A 24,171-nucleotide genomic window follows, 5' to 3' on the forward strand; every position below is an offset into this window, starting at 1 on the left:
AGGGAGTTATAAAATATAAACAAAAAATAGTAAAAATGAGTTATATATAAGACTAATAACAGTTATCAGCAATGGAAAAAGTACCGTACATGTGCAAGGCCTTTCCTTTTAAGCTCACAAAAAGACAGAAAATTCTGGCTTTAAGTGTGACTGAACCGATCACACCTCAAAGAGCACGTTAAGGAAGGACCATGCAATTCAGATGTGAGGTGCTATTACAGTTCTTTCTCTTCCTCAGACATCACTTATGAGAATCCTGAATACGCTGCATGTTGCTTTCTAGGATCCGCAGGCTAAGACGAACCTGGGATTAAATTGCTTTAATAACCTATTGGACGCTCTTGATTCGACACCTTAATTTCCTTAGTATCCAACAACAAGAAGTGGATACTGCATTTTTCATTTAGAGGGGTCAGGCATGAATCCTACAGAACTGAGCCGGGCACTCTGTGCTTTTCTGAGGGGATGTTTGACTAACAGCTTGTTTTGCCAAACCATCTTATGCAAATGTTCAATTGTTTCTCACATACGTAGAAACATCTTACATATTGATCAGCACAGAGAGCGCCTGAACTCAACAGGCTTTCCCTGTGCACGGGTTAGGCTTAAGGGAGCTCATTTCGGACATTAGTCCACATCGACAGGTTTCACAGTTCAAGAGCTGTGCAAGACGCTGTTTAGTGAGCCAGCACAGGCTGCTAACATTCATTACCACAGAGCCAGCTCACATTCCCTGACACTCAATCTAACTTTGTTTCACAGTGAACGCTAGGACCTGCAGCAACCTGCTGCTGCCTTCCACTCCAAATCATTCTCCACAGCTCCTTGCTTCAGCTCACCACTACTTACTGGGCATGTCTTTTCACTTCTGCCAATATGAATATTTCAGCATGCAGCTACACGCCTAGGAAGCTTGACAAGCCATGGTGCAGACAATGCTACGAGAAAAGTCCAATATCAGCTAATAGCCACTCTTCTTAGATTTCCAAAACAGATGTAACGTTTTCAAGTTTGGGATTATTTCCGTGCACCAGTTGTTTAAACAAAATGAAGCAACAACAACAACAACGAAGCTGCGTCTCCTTATTTCTAAATGAAGTTAAAGGATAACTTACGCTCTAAGTCATGCAATACATAAAACTAATATCTAGCATTAAGACATAATTAGTTAATAATCTCACTCGCTACATTTGTAGCAATTCTCTCCATCCAGCTCTTCAGGTTTCACAAATAGTTCTAGAGCTCTGGTAACAGATGAAACCGCCTAGAGGAGCGAGAGAGAAGAGCGTAAAGTCACTGTAAATTCAAAATTCCAGAGACGCACTAGGAGTTTATAAGAGAACCTGACTAATACATACTTAAGCGATCTACTATGAGCACTGTCAAGAAGGAGGCAGAAAGAGCATGCTCAGCGTTTACCTCACCTGGAAGTCATTTTACTTTGAAACAAATCATTTTCCAGTAACGCAGACAGCATCTATAGTGTGCTTTGTCATCAATACTGGCAACAAATCCAGCAGTCTAACAATTAGATGTATATTGAGGTAGAACAACAAAGAAGTTTTGACAGTATCATAATTTGTGCAGACATAAAATTCTTTCCGCTTAAACCCAATGCAAATTTGGAGACTCTTTACATGGCTTCCATCAGCGCATTCCTCTATATTCTTAAACCTATAATAGCAGGGAAAAAAAGAAAAAGACAAAAAAAAAAAACAAAAAGGAGAAAAAAAGCAGGATTTTTACATAGTACATATTTTTACATATTACATAGTTTACATATCCCTCCACATGCTGTTCTGAATAATAGCCAAAATATTCATAGCCACTGTATTTGTTCTCCCCACACAGCTGAAAAAACAACATTTGAAACATATTTTTCAAAACATATTTTAATATCCAGCAGACTGTTCAGTCATCAAGCATTTAAAGACTGTTTTAGATAATCTCTAGATTAATCTAAAAGGAATCCCATAAACATGCTGCAGCCGCTTACCTTTAATATACTCGCTGGATGCGATGTTTCTTCCTTTCACCTGCACTGGAAGGCTTCCCTTCCTTGTGAGGTTGTTTACTGCCCTCACTTCTGCATTGCTCTCATAAAGAGCCATCTGGAGGATGGGATTCTTCCTTCTTCTCCCGGGTTTTCTTCTGGAAACGAGGATCTAAGTGTTCCAAGAAGCCTTTCACTTTCCTGATGTTTCTCCTTTTTCTTCTTTTTGTTACGCTTGCGATTGGCATTGTCAAAGTGGAGCGCAGAGAAATACAAATCATAAAGTCTGAAAGAAACATGCAAGTTAAAAAGAGAAAAAAAGATGTGGCACTTGTTGCATACAGGAAACTTTATTTATTTTACCACAGGCGATGATTTGCCGCATGTCAGCTATTTTGTGGTACTTTGTGCACATGTAACTTCCTTTAGATGCAGCAAACTTAAGCCCTCAGATTGAAGGACCATAGGTCCTGGTTGGTACACAGATCATTAACAATGGTTAGCTCTGGAATATGTGCAAGTAAAAAAAAAAAAATATTTTAACCTAATCCAGAATGGTGTGCAGATGTGATTCGAACTACGTGGTCCAAAGCTAGTGCTCTGACACAATTCAGCAATACCTTTCCTGTCTTCACTGATCAACCTAATGATCCCCAGTCATGATCCCCAGCCAGATTATGCTATCTAAATAACTCAGAAACTATGAAAAAAAAAAAACAAAACATGAGAAGCACCCAGAAAAGAATTAGGAAAAAAAATGCTGATTAGGCTGGAATCCCTGCTTACTTGGAATCCTTCTCTCCCTGTTTATCTTCAGACTTCTTTTTCTTCTAGAACTTCTTATATTTTTTCATGTTTTCACCACCTAAAACCTCCTTTTCTACCTTTCTGCGTTGCCTTTCTATTTCACTTTCACTACCTTCTGCACGAGTATATTGTCTTTTTCTGTTTCCTTCTTTTGCCTTTTTCTGGCGACAGTTCTCCAAATGAGCTGACACAGGTGGAAGTGCATGTCTCTCACGCGAATGTTTTCCAGAATGTTGCTGAGCTACTGAGCAACGATGTGAGTCTGCTCTGGGTGTGCTAAAGTGATGTACATCTTCCTCTCTCAAGAGGGAACCGTGAGGCCATCTGCTTTTGTAATGATAACGCTTATGTGACCTGCTGGAGTAAGTCTGAGTCAATTTGTCAAAGTCTTTATCACCGTGAGAGAACTTTCTCTCTCTACTGTCTCCTGCTGCATGAGGTGAATAGTAATCCTTGTAATAGCTACATTTTTCCCATTTCCGTGGTTCATCTTGATAGTATCTTTCTCTGCTCCAACTTCTTTCCCCTTTGGAATGGTAATATCTAGCGCTATCTTGTTCTGATCTTCCTCTGCTTCGAGATCTGTACTTTGAATATTTTACTGGTCTTCTGCCATTATCAGGGCTGTTCCTTTCACTATGGGAAGATCTGTACCTGCTTCCCTCCCAATACTCCTGCTTGTGACGCTTTTGCTTAACAACTTCCACACTCCGAGAGCACCTTCTCTTGCTGGAATGACCATCTTTTTGACTCTCCTTCTCTTCAGTAGGAGAATGTTCCCTCTTTCTCTGGTAACGCTCTTTGTCAGATTTTTTAGTCTCGTCCTTTGTATCTTGGCATCTATCTGTAACAGCTAAGGAGGAAAGGTTTTTAGAACTACATTCACTGTCAGACTTTAGAGGGGAAGTTTGCCGCAATTTCTCACCAGTCTCAGAAGACTCTTTGATGTAGAAAACATTTTCTTCTGAAATCAGTTCATGTTCTTTTGATCTTCTTGGTTTCTCCTTGTCTCCACGGTCATCACATTGGTACTGTTCAAGGTATTCATCATTCTCAGTAGATTTCGGAGGTCCCGGGACACTGCACAAAATAAAAACACGTTTCCGTCTCCCTCCACCTGCTGCTCTGAGAAAAAAGGGGTGGGGGCGACGGGGGAACAGCCAATGTTTCTCCAGATAATGGAGAAAAATGGAAAAACATTCTATGAAGAAACACAAGTTCTCCGCGAGGCACCAGCCTGCATCAGAGTGCTATGCACAGTGTCGATCATTAGTTCTGTTCGCAACACTGGCCATACAGTACGGAATTCTACTGATTTAAATCCTTCCATTAAATAGTATTAGTAGACAGATAAAACCGCAATGGACTTCCATAAAATCTTGTCTTAATCAGACTGTGCTCATTTTACCTTCTTTCCTCTGACAAGCTGTTCAGCTGGCTGGCCGTGAGGGATTCCATGATGACTTCTCGAGGGACTGGAGGCATAGCTCCAGGCATCTGCAACTAAAACGCACAAGTCAGCAGACAGAAAAAATACCATTTGTGCTGAGGACTAGTCTTCTCAGAATTTCTACATTAAATGCTAAGCAAGATCGCTTTGTGTTGTATGCATTATCTACACTTCAAAGATAACGCCAACTCACTTCCCAAAATCTACTTTATGAAACTTAAGAATTTTTATCTCAGCTCAGCTTAAGCTGACAAGTTCTAATGTCAGCTCAGCTCTGCAAATTCTAATGGCATAATATCACAAAGGGTTACGATCAAATTTGTGCTGTGTTTTCTCAGCATTTCGCCTGAATTAGGAACATGATAAACACTCCCGAATACATCGTGGGTGAGAAATTCTCGATGGAGCAAACTACTATGTTTCAAGCAATCCGTTTGTTTTAGAAAAGAACATCTCACAAGGTTTAACAGGTTCAACTTGGCAAGTGGAATCATCAAGTTTCAGTCCGTTTTCTTTAGATTCATGAACTGAACTAATAGCACCATTCAGTGAATCAGTGTTTGGCAGCTCATGCTGGGATCTTCCTTCATCAGCATTCTGACAGGAAGAATGGGAATTCTGCAATGTACGGACTACCTTTCCAACCAAAATTCCACATTGCATTGCAATTCCTTTTAAATAAGCCCTTTGACTCCTCCTCAGATTTTCCTGAAGATTCTGCACCGTAAGGGACTGTGTTATCAGAGCTGAGTTTAGGATTTCCATTCACCTTTGGCTCCACAAAAATTTCAGCAGAAACTCTTTTTTTTTTTTTTTTGTATTTGTATTTGCTTCATTTGCTTTACCGAATTTGTGATTGTGGATGAAGGAACAGCCTTGTAGAGATCTTCATCCTCCACAGCACTGCTAAGACAGTCAGGCTGTGACACAGTCTGACGAGCAGGCAATTTATTGTGAATACTGATGGTGATCTTCTGGTTTTTTGACGTATCAGTAATTGAAGGCCTGGTAATCGCCTGTTCTTGAACACAGGCCATTGGTGGTGCTGAAGATGGCCTTTTTAGGGTGACACCAGTGGTATTTGCATCCTCTTTTATGGATCCATTTCCATTTAAACGACTTGAATTCTGTATTTAAAAAGAAGAAATTGCAAGACGGGTTAATGGAAACACTCCATTTAACATTTTTAAACATGTCATTCTCCTACTAAGTATTTCTACAAATGGTCTTAACACCTAAAAAGCAAAAAACACTGCCCTTAAAAGATAAATGCAAGTCCCATAAGTGTATTTAATTCCTGCTTTTGGTTTACTGCATATTGATATCAAATTAACATCATTTTTGAAAACCATCCAAACAACTGAACATTGCCTAAAGCTATTCCCAAATATATTTAGTTTCCCCTTTAAACATACCCCAAAAAGCCTGGAATAATTGTTCTGGTGCTCAGGAATAAGACAATTTGGTTTCCCTGTCTTAGCTAAAGTGACGTCGATAGGAAAAACAAGTCCTCTTTTAAATGATTCGAGGATTAGTACACTCTACTTAAATTGTCAAAGAGCGTAGCTCTCTGTGCTTTACAAAGCTGTCTAGGAGGTATAAACAATGGAGTCGCATGGCTGCGCAATTCAGCAGTAACCACTGTTTGAATGACTCTGGCTGTAGCATGAGGGCTGTGAAGACAGCTGCAGCGTGGGAAGGAAAACAAAACAAAGATGCCAAAAACCAAACAAAAAACCCCACACCAAACCCCAAACCCACTGTCCGTTTGGTGCCATTATCTGCCCTCCCGCTTCCCTAAATTACCTTAATCATATGAGGAGGAAGTCGTGGTCCCAGAAATCCAGCCTGCTTACTGTTAGCCCCCCGCTGACCAGGGGGGAATGAACAGGGATAAGACGGTGCTGCTAAGTAAAAAGCACGTTCTCCGAGCGTCAAATCATAGCGCCTTCAGAAAAGAGCAGTGATCTCAGTTTAGTTTTTCTTTCGGCCTACTCTTGGATTAAATCCCATCCTATAATTTTATAGGAACAGTTCATACGATATGGAAGCCTTCTCTACAGAAGACTTAGCCAAGACTACAAACTGAAAAGTAGGTAACAGTCTTCCTACTATGACTATCACTTTCAGAGCAATAATTCATTCTTACACCACAGATGGCCTTCATTTCTCTCCTCTAAATTAGCCAGCTACAGATAACACATATACAGCAATTTACACAAGTGCTGCAGTTTAAGGCCAAGCAACAAAAGATAATAAATGACAGAGAATTTCAGGTTAGACAGAACTGAATTAGAGAAATAATCATCTTTTCCTGGGAGAGAAAGAAAAACACTTGCAAAAAGAAAAGTATCAATAACAGGAGAGTAAATCTCTTCTGAACACATTTGAATACTTGTTATTACCTGATATAAAAAAGTAAGTAAGCTTGCTGACCAAGAACTCTTTTAATGTCAGTACGGACTACTTTTGCATCATTCATCTGATACCAAAGTCCATTACCAGCCTGCAAATAAAGACAACGATATCTTTAGATGAATTGCATGTTTTCCAAATGAAATCACAGATAGCAATAAAATACACACGTGTCAAATAAACATATAATGAAATCTTTTTCCCTAGAAACAGTACTACTAGTAACACTTGAACTGGTTTGCCAGCACAACCTTTACCCTGTTAGAAATGATGTTGACTTCTACCTTTATGTAGCATACATAGTGCCCTGAGCGACAGTTGATACCATGATGCACCAGCACCGCATATAAGGCATAGAGGAGTGGTTCTCCACTTGATTGAGACATGTAGGCTCGGAGGTCCAAATACTCAGGATATTTTACTTCCTAAAGAGAGACCAAGAAGATAGAAAAATTATATCAGAGTACTTCGCGGACTAGCCAGAGAAAAACACTTCCAAAAAACAGAGACTGGAATTATATGAATATATCTCTTGATTCACTAAAAATAAGTCTTCCCATAAGCAACGTTTAATACTAGAAGTTGCAGACAACTGTTTTCTGATGAATTAGCCTTCTCAGAGGAAAGTATATGCTTCTTGTCAAGCAGGAACTTTACTGATATTAAGAGAAAGAATAAGCCGCAGTCGTTAGTCTACTATTATTGTCTGAAAATATTAACAACTTTCAGCTTTGGGGGATGTCCCATTACATGATGACAAAGTTGTATTACAGCGGGAAATATACCTTGTTGATCTTTCCACCTGTGAAATCTGCAAATCTTTTCAGTGATATTGTGAGAACGTTGGAAGAACGGTGTATGGTAAATCTCTTGGATGCAGGAACCATCTTTTTACACCTTAAAAACAAGCAGAGACAAGTGTTTGAAAGCATCATCTTTTTTGCCCCCAAAACAAACTCCTTTTAATGTCTCATGCATGCTTATGCTATTTGAATGATATTTACTTGCATCATATGTTTGGTTTTTTCTTTTCATAAACCCATGCACTGCATGTCACGTTTGTTAATACAGAGAAGAAGGTAAGTTTTACCAACAACTCAGAGCATAGCGGGAACAGGAATCTCTCACGAAAGCGTATTACCAGGGAGTTATAAAATATAAACAAAAAATAGTAAAAATGAGTTATATATAAGACTAATAACAGTTATCAGCAATGGAAAAAGTACTGTACATGTGCAAGGCCTTTCCTTTTAAACTCACAAAAAGACGGAAAATTCTGGCTTTAAGTGTGACTGAACCGATCACACCTCAAAGAGCACGTTAAGGAAGGACCATGCAATTCAGATGTGAGGTGCTATTACAGTTCTTTCTCTTCCTCAGACATCACTTATGAGAATCCTGAATACGCTGCATGTTGCTTTCTAGGATCCGCAGGCCAAGACGAACCTGGGATTAAATTGCTTTAATAACCTATTGGACGCTCTTGATTCGACACCCTAATTTCCTTAGTATCCAACAACAAGAAGTGGATACTGCATTTTTCATTTAGAGGGGTCAGGCATGAATTCTACAGAACTGAGCCGGGCACTCTGTGCTTTTCTGAGGGGATGTTTGACTAACAGCTTGTTTTGCCAAACCATCTTATGCAAATATTCAATTGTTTCTCACATACGTAGAAACATCTTACATATTGATCAGCACAGAGAGCGCCTGAACTCAACAGGCTTTCCCTGTGCACGGGTTAGGCTTAAGGGAGCTCATTTCGGACATTAGTCCACATCGACAGGTTTCACAGTTCAAGAGCTGTGCAAGACGCTGTTTAGTGAGCCAGCACAGGCTGCTAACATTCATTACCACAGAGCCAGCTCACATTCCCTGACACTCAATCTAACTTTGTTTCACAGTGAACGCTAGGACCTGCAGGAACCTGCTGCTGCCTTCCACTCCAAATCATTCTCCATAGCTCCTTGCTTCAGCTCACCACTACTAGAAAATGAAGCAACAACAACAACAACAATGCTGCGTCTCCTTATTTCTAAATGAAGTTAAAGGATAACTTACGCTCTAAGTCATGTAATATATAAAACTAATATCTAGTATTAAGACATAATTAGTAATAATCTTACTCGCTGCATTTATAGCAATTCTCTCCATCCAGCTCTTCAGGTTTCACAAATAGTTCTAGAGCTCTGGTAACAGATGAAACCGCCTAGAGGAGCGAGAGAGAAGAGCGTAAAGTCACTGTAAATTCAAAATTCCAGAGACGCACTAGGAGTTTATAAGAGAACCTGACTAACACATACTTAAGCGATCTACTATGAGCACTGTCAAGAAGGAGGCAGAAAGAGCATGCTCAGCGTTTACCTCACCTGGAAGTCATTCTACTTTGAAACAAATCATTTTCCAGTAACGCAGACAGCATCTATAGTGTGCTTTCTCATCAATACTGGCAACAAATCCAACAGTCTAACAATTAGACGTATATTGAGGTAGAACAACAAAGAAGTGTGACAGTATTATACTTTGCGCAGCAATAAAATTCTTTCCCCTTAAACCCAATGCAGACGTGGAGACTATTTACAGGGGTTCCACAGAAGGACAAAGTCCAATCCACTTTCTAACCACCACCAAGCTCTTATATTTTAACATTGTACGTGGTTTGGTTTTTTAAGTTAAACAAGTTTAATTTAGAAAGTTATACATGTACTTAAACATCATGAATTATATTTACAAAACCTCCTACCTTTACATCCAAAGTGATATCAAGAAATGCCTCATACGTATCCGAAACTGCTTTGCAATTCAAGCACTTCACTGGAAGCAAAATATAAATGCTTAACAACACGTGAAGGAGACTAACTGTCCACATTCAAGTTGTCGATAGATACTACTTCAGACAAACTACAGACTGCTTTACTACCGACAAAAGACACAGATCAGTTCTAAGGACAGGAATATTTTTAAAAGTACCTCTTGATCTTAGAAATCCTCCAAATATTTGATGAATGATGGTGGTAGCTTGAGAAGATCTGTCCAATCTGGAAATAAATTATAATCAGACCTCAGAAGATTTAAGGCACACAGTTAACTCTTCAAAGAGTTTTATGAAAACCAAGGATGACCTAGACTTTCAGTTTTGATAGTAAATAAAGGCCTAAAAGGTGCTAGAGAACGTATAAAAGTGAATTTGTTTATGCTTACTTGGTGCTTCCATTCAAGCACGCTTCCTGCATAGCATCAACAGTATAGCGCAAGAACTCGTGTGCGTCTTCTTGACTGCCAAAACGGAAATGTTGTCCTATTCCTAAATAAGAAGATGATAGTATTCACCTCATTTAAAAATGAAGTAATTCTCCTGTTTCTAAAATCTCTCTTCTTTACAGTGTTAAAACCATTTATACACATCAAATAATTATTTGAAGATTACAAGATGCTGAAAAAGAAACACATCTGAAGCCACTTACGACTGAGATTATTGATAACACGCGTAGGCTCGATGGCATCAACAGTGCAACGCAGGGCCTGGTTAATGTGAGTCTCCATCGTGCACATCATGCAAAAATCTTGTTCACGACCTGAAGAGTGAAAGAAGAAAGCATCCCAGTCTAGCGAAACAGACATAACTACAAACAAACATATAAGTAACATTTAAACTATAGATACAATATCCACTCTCCTTGTCCCAACAGTCTCCTAACATTTCATTTCACACAACTTTATAGAATAAAAATATCCATTAAGCCTGTATTCAAGTGCATTTTGTGATGAGAAATCTAAAAGACTACTGCAAAGTCACGTTTGTAAAGGCTGACAGGAATGTGAACTCCACAGGTTGCAAAATGTATGAGGAAAGAATATTTGACCTTGATGATACAGCATTAAGAGAACGTGGGTTATTTTCAGCACAGTGCTGTCAGGTGAGCTTCATGATACAGAGCTACGAGTCCTTTGGGAGAAAGGAAAAATTACAGTAATGTATGTAATAGTACTTCTGCCCTCCTTTTTTCAACAGGATTCTTAACTGAAACGATTTCTATATACAGGAAGAAAACAGTTAAATTTCTAGGTATCGATACAAAGATACCAGCCTAAAAAGCATACAGGTTTAGTACAACATTTACTTTATAGTACAACATTTTATTTAGGACAAAATCAGTCTAGATTTTAATACAGTCCCACAAAAAAATCTAGTCGTGTTCATAACAGCTCATATTGCTTTCTAGGTTTTTTTTGTTTTTTTTTTTTTTTTAATTGGTTCAACAACGAACAGACCATTTATTGTAGTGCATTATGGAACCTCGGCTGTGCAGACTAAAGACCTATGATGCCAACATCCTAAATTTTATTGCCTTTCTAGCAGCAGGAAGCCCAAATAGCCCAAATGCCAAATGTTCATTAAATGCATTACTGTCCAATGCACTTCATTATTCCCATGAAGCAAGAAAAGATCCTTTTAAAAAAACAAACAAACAAACAAACAAAAAAAACACATGGTGCATTAAACGCACTCCATATGCTATTCCGAGCCCACTGCTAATACAATGCTCAAAGCCAGCGTCTACAGGTAAAATCAGGCAAGTAAGTTTGTCTCACAGAATCACTGCTGTTCTTTCACCTTCACAGCTATCCAACAGATTTAAAATACTGTTAGAAAGTACTCACATGACTGGCTGTGCTCAAGAGAAAGCATGTAATTGGCAAGTGGGGGGGTGTAGGTCAAACACTGTAGAGTAGCATTAAGAAAACACGTGTTGCCAAGATTGTACAGGCCAACTCCAACACTTTGTGTTTCTTGCCAATCCATACGTATCTTCTCAGGTGGAAAAAGAATCCTTTGTGGCGGAGCAATTCCATCATTAACAACTGCAAGAAAGTTATATTTAAAAAGAGATTTTGTTTGTTTGTTTCTAAGAAAGGTATTAAGTATATATAGGTATAGTGAATATATAAAGTATATATAGGCATAGTAAAAATACTATTCTGCGGGAGCACCTAGAGGAACTAGCTACAATCCAAAACAGAAAAACTTATTGCAGACACCTTTAATACCGCCATCTTCAAATTGGCTGGTCAACACAACGTTTTGGGAAAAAAAAGTTTAGTCAACCATTTTAATTTCTTCCTTATTATATGCTTTTTTCCTTATTATAACTTCAACCACAAACTTAGACTTGAAATTATATGGTAATAAATGCAAGGACAATGTAAAAACAAATAACTAGGAATGACGGTACCCCTACAAATATCAGATCTTTTCCTGAGCAATCTTAACATTCAAAAACCTGTGAATAATGGAACCTGTGAATAGCAACAATCAAACACTTTTCTTTGCAAAACAGAAAAGATATGGATGAATCAGTGCATTACAAAATGCTCCCCACATTTCTCTGTCGACTGTAAATATATCAAAATTAATTTCTGTAACGTCAGTCACTTCAGTTGCCTTAGGAGAATCGCTTTGGAAGTCTTTATTCACAGTAGTCCTATTCTCTATCAGTGCAACAAGCAAGAACTACCACTTTCTACTTTTGTTTTGAAGAAAACGGAGGCAGGATAAAGCGCACACTTACTTAGATCTCTTTGGGCAAAAGGCTTAGATTTTTCAGAGGATCTACAATAAATAGCACCTCCACATCCTTGGGCCACAGAGACTTGGCTTGAATCTTCTGCAGGTGGTATCCGGCCCCAGTTTGCGGTGCGTGACATCAGTTTTTTAGTACTCGGTTTCTTGGATTTGCCAGACCGCCTTGAAGATGGCTTTTTAGACTTTGAAGATTTGGGCTTGTTAACTATGGTCATTGTTCTCATCTGCGACAGAGACAAATGTTCTGGCTGACGTAAGAATACCAAGAAGCATTCCAAGAAGAAAAGAGTAGTAGAAGTCCTGTCACTTAATCTCAAAGAAACGGCCTTGAAGAACTAAATTGCTGGTATGAATGATTTAAAAGGAATCCCCAAACTAAACACACAAAGGAAAAATTTCCATCAAAACTCTATCAGTATTACTTTTAGCTTCTGCAGAACTAGTGGCTGATGCCATTTCTTTCACTTTCGTAGGATTTTAATCCATTACAACTCTGGAGTCTTTTTAATATAAAAATGCAAATGACATTCTCTGAGGGGAATCAGTTATTTATTGCATTTTTGGAGCTTTGCAATTATCTATTAATTATTACCTATTATCTAATAGATAATGGTTGCGATTTATATATAATTGTTGCTCACGCTAGTAATGGAGCACTATTACTTTACTGCCTGCGCTTTTCTGCTTCGTGTGCACAAAGGTACCTGCATTTCGCTGCTACTTTACTTCTGTCTTTCCAGGGCTCACCCTCTACCTCACTGTCTACTGCACCAGTCATGATGGCTTGGTTGTGATTCTATAATGAGCCTAGCTTTTGAATACACTTTTTCTGGGCGTCACTTTGTGATAGCAAGTTAATTTGTGAGGGCTTATCACCTATGACCTGCTTCTCAGTAGGTACACGTTTGGCCTCTGTTAAGCAGAGAGTCAATCACAGCTTAAGATTTTGTCCAAGATGCCATTCACGAAACTGAGTTTAACCTTGACAGAACTGAGTTTAACCTTTAAACCTGAAGCTCCGTTAAAGAATAAAGCAGCACCCAAGCCAGGAAATAGAAGTTAATCGTCACTTTACCCTGAAACGCACGTAAAGCCGGTGAGCTATTCTGTGCTGGCAGGATTGCTGCCGGGATGGCCGACGAGGCGGCGGGCACAGGGGGCCACAGGACCTGCTCCCCGGGGCCACAGGTCCTGTCACAGGGGGCTGCCGGGGGTCTCCAGGCGCCGGGAACAGCGGCAACAGCGGGGACAGAGGGGACAGCAGCGACAGCAGCCGCCACCTCAGCCGAGGCCGTCTCCACAACTGCCACAACGGCCTCGGAACGCCGCCCAACTCGGAGCTCCAGCGTGACGCCTTTTCAACCTGGCCGCGGTGCTCACGGCTAAAAGCAGAGCGTTTCCTCGGGCGTGTCTTTACTGTCGGTGCCGGACCGGCCCTCACCCCGAGCTCTCCCTGCCGGGAGGGCTTTGCGGTTGGGGTTTCCCTCCCGCCGCCGCCGCGGGCAGGCCCCGCGCGCAAGCTGTCCGCGCTGGGGAGCGGCATGTCGCCCGCGGCGAGAGCCCGAGGGCGCGACACGAAAAAGCCCCGACACGAAAAAGCCCCGACGTGCGGGCGAGGCGGCGGGGACACGGCTCTGAGGGAGCGGCCGCTTCGCCCCGCCGTCCTCCTCCCCTCCCGGGCCGCCCCGCCGAGCCCCGTGCGCCTCAGGTGCTGCCCTGAGAGGGCGCTCGGGCACTGGGACAGCTGCCCAGGGCAGTGGTCGTGGCACCGAGCCTGACGGGGGTCCAGAAGTGTTTGAACAATGCTCTCAGACATAGGCTCTGCTTTTGGGGTGGTCCTGTGTGGAGCCAGGAGTTGGACTCGCTCATTATTGTGAGCCCTTTCCACCTTGGGATGTTCTCTGATTCTAGGTCAGCAATCCATTATCTGATGAGAGGTGTGGAGTCATTCGAAGGGAAGAGAGACCAAAACACTTCTGGTTTCCAGAAGCGGGTATTTGGTAACCAAACCGATGATTCCTTTTCTTCTAGAGCGAGTAGCAGCAGGGATCCGCTTTACAATATGCTGGCAACAAGGAAACGAAGAATTGCAAACAAGACGTAGGACTTGAGCAGCAGCTTGTATACATGCATCAGCTTATAAATGAGCACACAGCTGAGCGATAATGCAAAAATTGGACAAACTAAGAGAAGACGTTAACTGTAAATTTTATAGGTATACACTTTACTATGACGTAAGAACTGGGCAAGACCTTTCAGGGAAAAGAGCTGTTGGCATGTAATTTGAAGTAAGCTTCAAATCCCAGAGGATGATTTTGTTGGAACTTTATTCAGCTGAAAACGTGGAAGCCTTGTTTCTGCTTGTGTTAGTTACAGCTCCAGTTTACTTTGGTTGGGAGGGAAGGCATTCCAGGCTAATGTGCTGTACCTGTTCCTTCAGCTCGTTGTCCATAAACGGAGGAGCAAATGAAATTCTTTGAATCTCCATTAAATGCAGCACTACAAAGCGGAGTAGAGGGCGATTTGGCACTTAATTTTTCTGTAAGCAGAAAACCCAACAGAATCTCCACAACAGTTTTCAAATCTTGTCCTGCAGTAAATGACCAGCTGAGTGAAGCTTGCATTTAGAGTATGTGCTCCTACGTTAGAGGGAAATAGCTTTTCCTCTTCAGAAGTGCAACTGAGTGGTGAACTGGCAGCTACGTAGGGAACTAGTTGTACCAAAGGGTTTGTGTTGAAGGCACAGAAAAATATGCAGGTCCCAACAGTAAAGGATTGTCTGTAGGCATCACACTGAGTACAGATGTTGTCCGCGAGTTCGTGCCCAGTGCACCGCGCCAATAAGCACCCAGAGTCGGAATGCACACCAAGGTCTTTTAATTACATAATTAATTACAGAACTCTGCAGAGTCAGGTACTTGGCTATCTTTCGCAAAGCAAGCACACCTCTGACTCGAATCACCGTCATTCATACACAGGAAACTTGTGAAAACTCTCTCTTTGGCTCCTTTTGATTGGTTATTACAGCTCACCTAACTTTTCTCTACTGAGCTTGCGCATTACAGAGGAACACCGGGGGGGGGGGGGGGGGGTACAGGAGGAGGGGGACACACACCGAATCCCACATTAGCAAGGATTATCATTTTGACAGGTGTGATTTCTAATGTGTTAATGACCCTTAATGAGCAAAAGGTTACTACAGGCCAGTCTGGAGCTGGTTTTCTCCTTCTTGTTTTTTCCCTTTTATCCCTTCTCTTCCTTGCTTCTGCTAGCTCAAGGCTACCTGTCTCTCTCCTTCCTTATTTTCTCAGCTAAAAGACTACACAAGCTACAGGCCTCCCTATTTTCTTCAAGGTTTCCTTGCTTTTCTCCCAGCTTTGGGACTACACAGGTGTGCTTTGATATTTGCCAGTATAGCTAAAACTCATGCCAGTCTGCTCACGCACAATAAGCAGTAAGAGTTAAGGACTGGTTTCATCTGCTTTTTACATAGTAACATCCTCCTTATGTTTTAGATATGCTGTAGTTAAAGCTTAAAGTAGTTCAAGTAGTTAAGTTAAAGGAGTAAAGTTACTCCTTGTGGAGTAATTGCCTTAAGTGACTAGGCATTATAAGCACCCCTCCATCCCAAAAGCTACCCGCCTCCAAGGGGCAACCACCCCTCACTGAGCACATCCTCTGAATTTCTCGGAGCCTGTGCCTTTAAACGCAAGCGAGGTAATTTCTACCAATCACAACCAAGATACGCATGACTGGAGTCACTCAAGCTCCACCTAAAAGATAGAAAATAATATAAATTGGCTTAAGAGAAAGGGAATGTTGGGGAAGATACTGTCACGAAGGATACCTTCTGACATCAGTCGACAGGCTGAGCCTCTCACCCCTCCCCCCCCCCGCCCACTGGGATGCTGCGAGGTAAGATCTGAACGCTTGGTTATACCAGGCGTCTCCACGGAAACTTAGAAATCTCTAGCGTCTTTATGCTTTTTAACATCTTAATACCTAGGCCGTGTACCTGTGCATTTCATGCATGCTAGCTTGCTTTTGCAGACAGTGAATTTATCACTGGCAATCCAAAGGACCTGTGTATCTGTTGCCGTAATAAACTGCACTTAATTGCATTGTTCCTGGCCGTGACAGTTCTCCTTGAACGCGACTAGAGCGAGGGCGTGCTGCGTTGTTGGTGGATCCGTGGCCGTGATAGTTCAGTACCCTGAAGCCGACCGGACCCGTAACGGTCAATCGGCTACACCCCTTAATGCGACACTACTAAAGGAAGAAGATGACAGGGCTTGCATTAGGCACGAGTTGCATTAGGCTTTGCATGTGAAAACATCCCCAAATAATTTCACATGGATTTAACGTTTTTAAAGGGAAAAAAACAGGAAGGTGTAGTCTTTCTGTAAGCTACAGCCCTAGATAGTTAAGGCATCAGCATTCATTCCTTTGCTTGACAACAAACTATGAACATACAGAAGAGTTAAATATTTTCATTGCATTCTTAAAGGCGATTTTTCAGACTTGTGCTTCAGTTGTTGGAGTTGAAGAAATCGGTAGACGCCCTTACTTTTACGTTAAGACCAAAATCTTTATCTAAGATTGTGTTATCTAACACAACTAAACTCCCACCCCCACATGTCTTTTTGGAACTTCTGAAAGATCTTTCTGCAGTCCCACTCTGATGGTCTTTCAGTTGTTGAACCTGAGCTGTGCCTACCGCACCAACGAATGCTTTCATGACACAGTATTTTGTCAAAGCAGTTTTGCTTCTTGGAGCTACAGAAGCAGCTCTGGCTACATGATAGGGAACTGTGCTGCACTGGCAAAAACAGACTTACTTACAGACTTAACACCACTTGCTAACTTGATCTATTTCAAATCTCATTTTAACTTTAAAGAGCAATCAGTTTTGCGGTTCCTGTCTTACTAAGTTGCCTTGTTTTGCATGGAAGGTCAGCCTGTGAATGTTTTGCTTTATTGCATGCTTCAAAAAAAGGCTGAGAGGAAGAGACTGGAGGAACCTTTTCTATTCTATAGACTTTCCCCCACGAATGTGGAATTGCAGGCTACTTGGATGAATGTTCGAATGTAAGGGAGCAAGCCTCAGCCAAAGGAGGTAGAATCCTTGCTTAAGAGGAAGTAGCAGTGTGGGGACATCTTTGCTTAATGGGAGCCGTTTAAACTCTTCATAGAAACTCAATAAGCTCTACATCTTATGTTTGGAAAGCAGTATGGTTACGCAGCTGCTAACCTAATGACTTGAGTCTTCTGCTCTGCAACCACGTTTTGTTTTCAAGCAGTGCATACATCAGTTTAGGCTTTGGACAAGGAGATTTGTAATGCAAATAGTGATAAACCAGAATCAGTGCTACTGACGAGTGTAATGGTGAAATGCAGCAAATCAAGTGTTCCTGGAGAACTGTGAGATTACAAAACCAATAAGCCATGAAGCACTTTTTTTTTTTTTTTTTAATCAATTCTTATATGCTGAAATAACACCTTCAAGAAAATCTGTTTATCCAGCCAGGCGACGGTGTCTACCTGTAAGCACAAAGGAAACGCCTTGAGAGTTCGTTTGCTGTATTTGAAGTTCTTATACCCTGCAGAAATAATTATTTAGAGTAACATGTAACTGAGGAGATCGTAGCAGGAAGTATATTATTTCTAGCATTAAATTGCTGCCCCGTTGCCAGTGCAATCTAGGGAGAGAACTGTATATAATAGTTAAACTCCCCTGGACTGACTTAAATTTTAAAATATTCTGACAAAGTAAGCTCTAAATCACTTGACATTTTGAACAGTTTTAAACGGGTACAAAACCGAAGCTTTATAAACCAAGCAGCATTTATAATGCTTCATATATAAAAACAATGCCTATTTTTAAGATTTGTTACATATCTATGTAGATACGCTTGCTGGAAAAGCCAGGTCTGTTGTAGACCAAATGCTGCAGATTAAGACTTGTGGCTTACCAGTTCCATTTCTGTATTTTCTTGGAAAATGTTTCGAGTTAGAGTTTAAATATAAAATGTAAATACTGTACAGATATATATTGAAATAAGTATTTCTTGGTGTACACAGCTGATTTGCATGACAAATACTCTGTATCGATCATTGTTAAAAACGCAATGTTCTGTGTAAATCCACTGCGTATTAATCTTTTCATTTATCATCAAGAGCTGTTACTTAAGCCTGGACATTCTCAAAAATAAAGTGTGAAACTATATACCATTGTGTAGCTCCTCCTTTATCAAGAGTACATGCAAGATAATTGCTCCTTTTTTTTTTCTTTCTAGAGGATGATTCAATTTTATAGCATGGATTATAACCGCTCTTGCAAGTGACCTTCTTTTAAGCACAACAGTTTAAATGATCAGGTTACAGAGAAAACCCTTTCACTGCAAAATAGATTCAATAAAGACTTGTGGCTTACCAGTTTCATTTCAAAACCCAAGGTGTTGGGTTTGATGGAAAAATGGTTGGTTTGGATGGTAAAAAGGTCGTCCGTTTTGATGGTAGGTTTAGTCTGAGTATTGAAGGCTTCCATCAGTAAGCTCTGCATCTGAAAGACAAAGGGAAGAAATGTCATTCCCTGTTGTGATACTCAACATGGAACTGTCTGGCTCAGTGGTTTTCTTTCTAAAGAGAGAAGTCACAAGCCTGCACACAGCTTGATCTGCTCTCTGACTACAGGGCTGAACTGACTGGAGAAGGCAGCTTCCAAAGCCCTCCCATTAAACTGACTGCATTTCAGTTCCATGCTAAAATTGGTCAACTGTACAGAATATTAGGACAAAGCTACCTGTTTTGATAGCAAACGGTAGACCTTAGGTAAGTTGCATTCATTTGAAGGTTTGACTGGACGGCATCCTTGTTTTACTAGTGATCTTGTGGTCAAGCTGACCAAATCCTAGCCACAGAACAGAAGCGTTCAGAAACTGGCTAGAGAGAGCACTTATTAGAGAGAGCAGGAATTTAACTGCTTTAACGCTGCTCTTTCTCTCACGTATCTGGAATTTCCTTAAATCACAAATTATCACTAGCTATCCTTGTTAATTTATTCAAAGTAACATGAGTCCAGGTGAAAAGGCACACTCTAACAAGTCCTCAGTTGTTCCTAGTCTGCTCCTAGCTTACTTGAGAGGTTCAATACAGTAAGAAATAAATAAATAAATAAATAACCTGCTGAAGTGGCCTTTTTTCAGATTAGATTCCACCATTCAGAAAATCCTGCTTAAGAGATGTTTTTTCTTTTCTTTGAAAGACTGACCTTCCCCCACATGAAACTAATTAGTATCTTTAGGCTTGATGAAATACATGAATTCCTCAATTTACCAAAATTGCTTTGCACAGCCCTCCCATCCTGCTTATGTTGCAAGCAGCGTATCTAAGTGGGGTACTGTTGGGGTACATCTCTTTCACTCATGTAGCCCAGTGATCCCAATGCCCTGGACTTGTGTAATGTGTGCAAGACATTTACTTTCTCCCTATACTTTTGACTGGTTTAGAATAAGCGAGTTCGCCATCTGCTGGCCAGAGAATTCACCGAAGCCCAAAGAGCATTAGAGCAGACGCATTTTCTTCTGTGCTATTCCTGATTTATCAGCTAGAAGAGACACAGTTTAGTACAATCAGGATTCTTTTGACATTAGTAGCATAAAAAGTCTATTTTTGCAACACTGGTATTTGAAAGACCTCCGTTCAGTCCCTAATTTTGTTCTTGATAATGGGACAGATTGTATTAATGTTTGCAAGAATGTGTGAACAACCAGCCTCCCCTCCATGTCGTATTTTAAGATTAAAACTTGTGGTCGTCCCTGTCTCAAAACACAGTCATGCTTTGCAACAATCGCACTCCCTCTTTAGCTTGAAGGAACTTGTCAGTGCCAGAATCTACTGACTATGGCAATTTACTTCATCATCCAAACCGGGCAGAATTTTTGAAAACCTCTAGCAAGATTTCACTTCTCCAAACATTATGTAGAAGACATTCAGCTGTAAAGCAAGAAGATGAAGTCCTTTGTTTCCTATGCCAGAATGACATTTTCAACACTGAACAGGATTGTCACCGACCGTTAACTGGTTGTTAAGTTGTGGCTAGGTATAAAATGTAGAAAATGTTTAAAAATAAAACTTGCCTTTGGATAGTGAACTGTCTTCTTCGGGGATTACTTCAGTTACCTGTAAGAGGAAAACAGATGATTTGGGGGGGTTGTTTGTTTTTAAGAACGGGTGCAGTCTTGCCAGTAATTTAGCTGGTATTTTTCAAAGTGACCTCTTAGAAACTTTACAGCACTGTTGAATCAACATGTCTCTAACCCTACAATTAAATAATGCTAAAAGATGCAGCAATTTATCTTCCTGCAAGTGCTTATTAAGATATCTGAGTAACTGCGACCGTGGCTTCATCACAGATATATATATATATATATATATTTAATACTACACACTTCTGCTCAGAAAGAAAATCACGGAAAATGTAAAATTTCATTTGAGATGCTGAATTTGTTGCAGTGTGAGATCTTCTTCATCACATGATTCTATTCGTAATTAAACCATATTATCTACTGAGAGACCAAGATTACGACAAGAACAGCACAGAGTTCAGCATGAAGCCGATCAGGAGCTCAAGTTTGTACTTATTTTTTTGTAAGGAGATGTACCAAGCTGGCTTTTTTATTGTTTCATCAGCACATTTCTAAGCCTATATGAGCAGGGGAAAAAAAAAAAAACAAAAAAAACCCAAGTAGAACAATTGCAGGGCTCCTCAGTTTACAGCATGAGGTCGCTTTTTCCAGGTGAAAAGCGGAGCCATAAGTGGCAGTACACTAAAGCCCTGGCACGTGGAGATCCGAGAGGAGAGCTGTTTGGCCCTCCTTTTCACTCCTGGGAACCACATACCTCAAAACCCACAGACTATGGGATATATCTCAGAGAAATCTTGGGAAAGGAGAGCATGAAGAGCATGTTTGTAAATTTATTTCTCCCTGGGCTTCTTCTGCTTCTCCAAGAAATACTTGTTTGAATATAACTTTGGCAGCAGTACTTATGCTGTTTTGCACCTACCACATTTAAAACTCCTACAAAAAACTGAAAAGTTAGACTGAAAAGCATCTCTTTCCGTTCTACTTTGTAAAGCTGCATGTTTTCCTCATGCAAAACAACAGGGGAATGGAAGCTAGAAAAGGAAATGCTGAATGTAAAACAAAACAAAACAAACCTCAGCCCTCCAGGACAAAAGCCGATAACTAAGTGCTTTCTAACATGCTGATTAGGTTTCAAGAGGATACCGCTTTAAATAAGTGTAATTGTCTGTCCATAGGCAGAAGCTGAATAATGGCAGGATGAATATCTATACTTAATTTTTTGTTACTGTCTTCCTGTAGCACACAGGGACTTGTTACGTTTAGGGAAAATGCTAACCTAATGGAGGGTTTAAACCATAAGCTAGTTTGTTATACCAAAATGACTGAGAGAACAAAGCATAAAGTGTTTTCAGATTTCTAGTACACCTTGATTGCTATCCATTAAACTTAAGACAGGTTAAACAAAGCACAGGAAATAAGAGAACTCCTAGTCCCACAACTGGCAAATTGTGCGCACACTTTCCATTCCTGAGAAAATAATACACAAACCTGAAAAATGCATTTAACTGAGAAACGAAGACATCCTTGTCCTATTGGAAGACTAAGGTGACAGCTCTTGGGCTCAGTGATTTTCAGATAAGCTCCAGTCTTCAACTTGCAGACACCAGTGACAGCTCCTTTTTTTGCATTGAAAGGGAAAATGTTTCAACAACACATTGAAAACATACTTAAGGGACAAGAAACAAAATCAAGACTGCAGTGAGAAGGAAAACAGAAAAACAATACTGGGAAAAAAAAAAAAAAAGAGAAAAGAGAAAAGACCTTGGTCTTTGTATCGACCAACGAGATAAGCCTTACACATTTTTAAGTTTATTTTTGACGATTGATTGATGCGTTACCAGATATTAAGTACTAATCAAGAGCAAATATTAACACTAGTAAGAATAAATCCGATCCACCAGCCCTTATTCAAAATACATCAATTTCTAATTTGGAGACAACGTCTCTCTGACAAGGAAGTAGAAAAGCTGTAAATACCGATATAGTTTCCTCTCCCGATGTTCCATATACATACCGACGCTGTTCCTACACCTACACTCTGAGCATAAATTTATGTTGACATGAGTATCGGGTGTTATTTCTCTCTCTGTTTGCCTTGAGAGACTCTCCTCCTGTCCACTGAAAAGTAAACTCAAGATTCCAGATCAGTTAAGACAGTTGCTAGCCCCCCATTCAGAGTTCTGCAGCAGCACTGTTCAGATTTTTCAGCAGTCTCTTTACAAAATGACCACTTACAAGTGTACAAAAACACTTATCACCTAGCTTCTCAGTAGGTACACGTTTGGCCTCTCTTAAGCAGAGAGTCAATCACAGCTTAAGATTTTATACAAGATCCCATTTTCAAGTTTGGGGTTATTTCAGAAAATCTTTTTCCCTAGAAACAGTACTACTAGTAACACTTGAACTGGTTTGCCAGCACAACCTTTTACCGTGTTAGAAATGATGTTGACTTCTACCTTCATGTAGCATACATAGTGTCCTGTGCGACAGTTGATTCCATGATGCACCAGCACCGCATATAAGGCGTAGAGGAGTGGTTCTCCACTTGATTGAGACATGTAGGCTCGGAGGTCCAAATACTCAGGATATTTTACCTCCTAAAGAGAGACCAAGAAGATAGAAAAATTATATCAGAGTACTTCGCGGACTAGCCAGAGAAAAACACTTCCAAAAAACAGAGACTGGAATTATATGAATATATTTCTTGATTCACTAAAAATAAGTCTTCCCATAAGCAATGTTTAATACTAGAAGTTGCAGACAACTGTTTCCTGATGAATTAGCCTTCTCAGAGGAAAGTATATGCTTCTTGTCAAGCAGGAACTTTACTGATATTAAGAGAAAAATGAAAAAAAGAGAAAATGAAAATAAAAGCAGACCATTTCTCTATATTCTTAAGGTATATTCTTAATATACCTTGTTGATCTTTCCACCTGTGAAATCTGCAAATCTTTTCAGTGATATTGTGAGAACGTTGGAAGAACGGTGTATGGTAAATCTCTTGGATGCAGGAACCATCTTTTTACACCTTAAAAACAAGCAGAGACAAGTGTTTGAAAGCATCTTCTTTTTCGCCCCCAAAACAAACTCCTTTTAATGTCTCACGCATGCTTATGCTATTTGAATGATATTTACTTGCATCATGTGTTTGGTTTTTTCTTTTCATAAACCCATGCACTGCATGTCACGTTTGTTAATACAGAGAAGAAGGTAAGTTTTACCAACAACTCAGAGCACAGCGGGAACAGGAATCTCTCACGAAAGCATATTACCAGGGAGTTATAAAATATAAACAAAAAATAGTAAAAATGAGTTATATATAAGACTAATAACAGTTATCAGCAATGGAAAAAGTACCGTACATGTGCAAGGCCTTTCCTTTTAAGCTCACAAAAAGACAGAAAATTCTGGCTTTAAGTGTGACTGAACCGATCACACCTCAAAGAGCACGTTAAGGAAGGACCATGCAATTCAGATGTGAGGTGCTATTACAGTTCTTTCTCTTCCTCAGACATCACTTATGAGAATCCTGAATACGCTGCATGTTGCTTTCTAGGATCCGCAGGCTAAGACGAACCTGGGATTAAATTGCTTTAATAACCTATTGGACGCTCTTGATTCGACACCTTAATTTCCTTAGTATCCAACAACAAGAAGTGGATACTGCATTTTTCATTTAGAGGGGTCAGGCATGAATCCTACAGAACTGAGCCGGGCACTCTGTGCTTTTCTGAGGGGATGTTTGACTAACAGCTTGTTTTGCCAAACCATCTTA

The 24,171-nt window shown here is 40.3% G+C and overlaps 1 pseudogene across 1 annotated transcript; it reads right to left on the reverse strand.

The window, feature by feature from the left end:
* Window positions 1–1,518: 1,518 nt before the first annotated feature.
* Window positions 1,519–12,464, reverse strand: LOC308196947 (ubiquitin carboxyl-terminal hydrolase 42-like; annotated as a pseudogene). The gene is made up of 15 exons: window positions 12,236–12,464; window positions 11,328–11,528; window positions 10,130–10,240; window positions 9,867–9,969; window positions 9,636–9,703; window positions 9,409–9,479; window positions 8,792–8,874; window positions 7,451–7,562; window positions 6,950–7,090; window positions 6,656–6,756; window positions 6,057–6,198; window positions 4,668–5,377; window positions 4,209–4,297; window positions 2,780–3,880; window positions 1,519–2,279 (listed from the first exon to the last, which is right to left on the reverse strand). The product of its transcript is annotated as a ubiquitin carboxyl-terminal hydrolase 42-like (transcript).
* Between the last annotated feature and the right edge of the window lie 11,707 nt (window positions 12,465–24,171).

The sequence above is a fragment of the Anser brachyrhynchus genome (assembly GCF_964034855.1).
Source record: "Anser brachyrhynchus genome assembly, chromosome: 6".
In the NCBI taxonomy this organism is placed as follows: Eukaryota; Metazoa; Chordata; class Aves; order Anseriformes; family Anatidae; genus Anser; species Anser brachyrhynchus.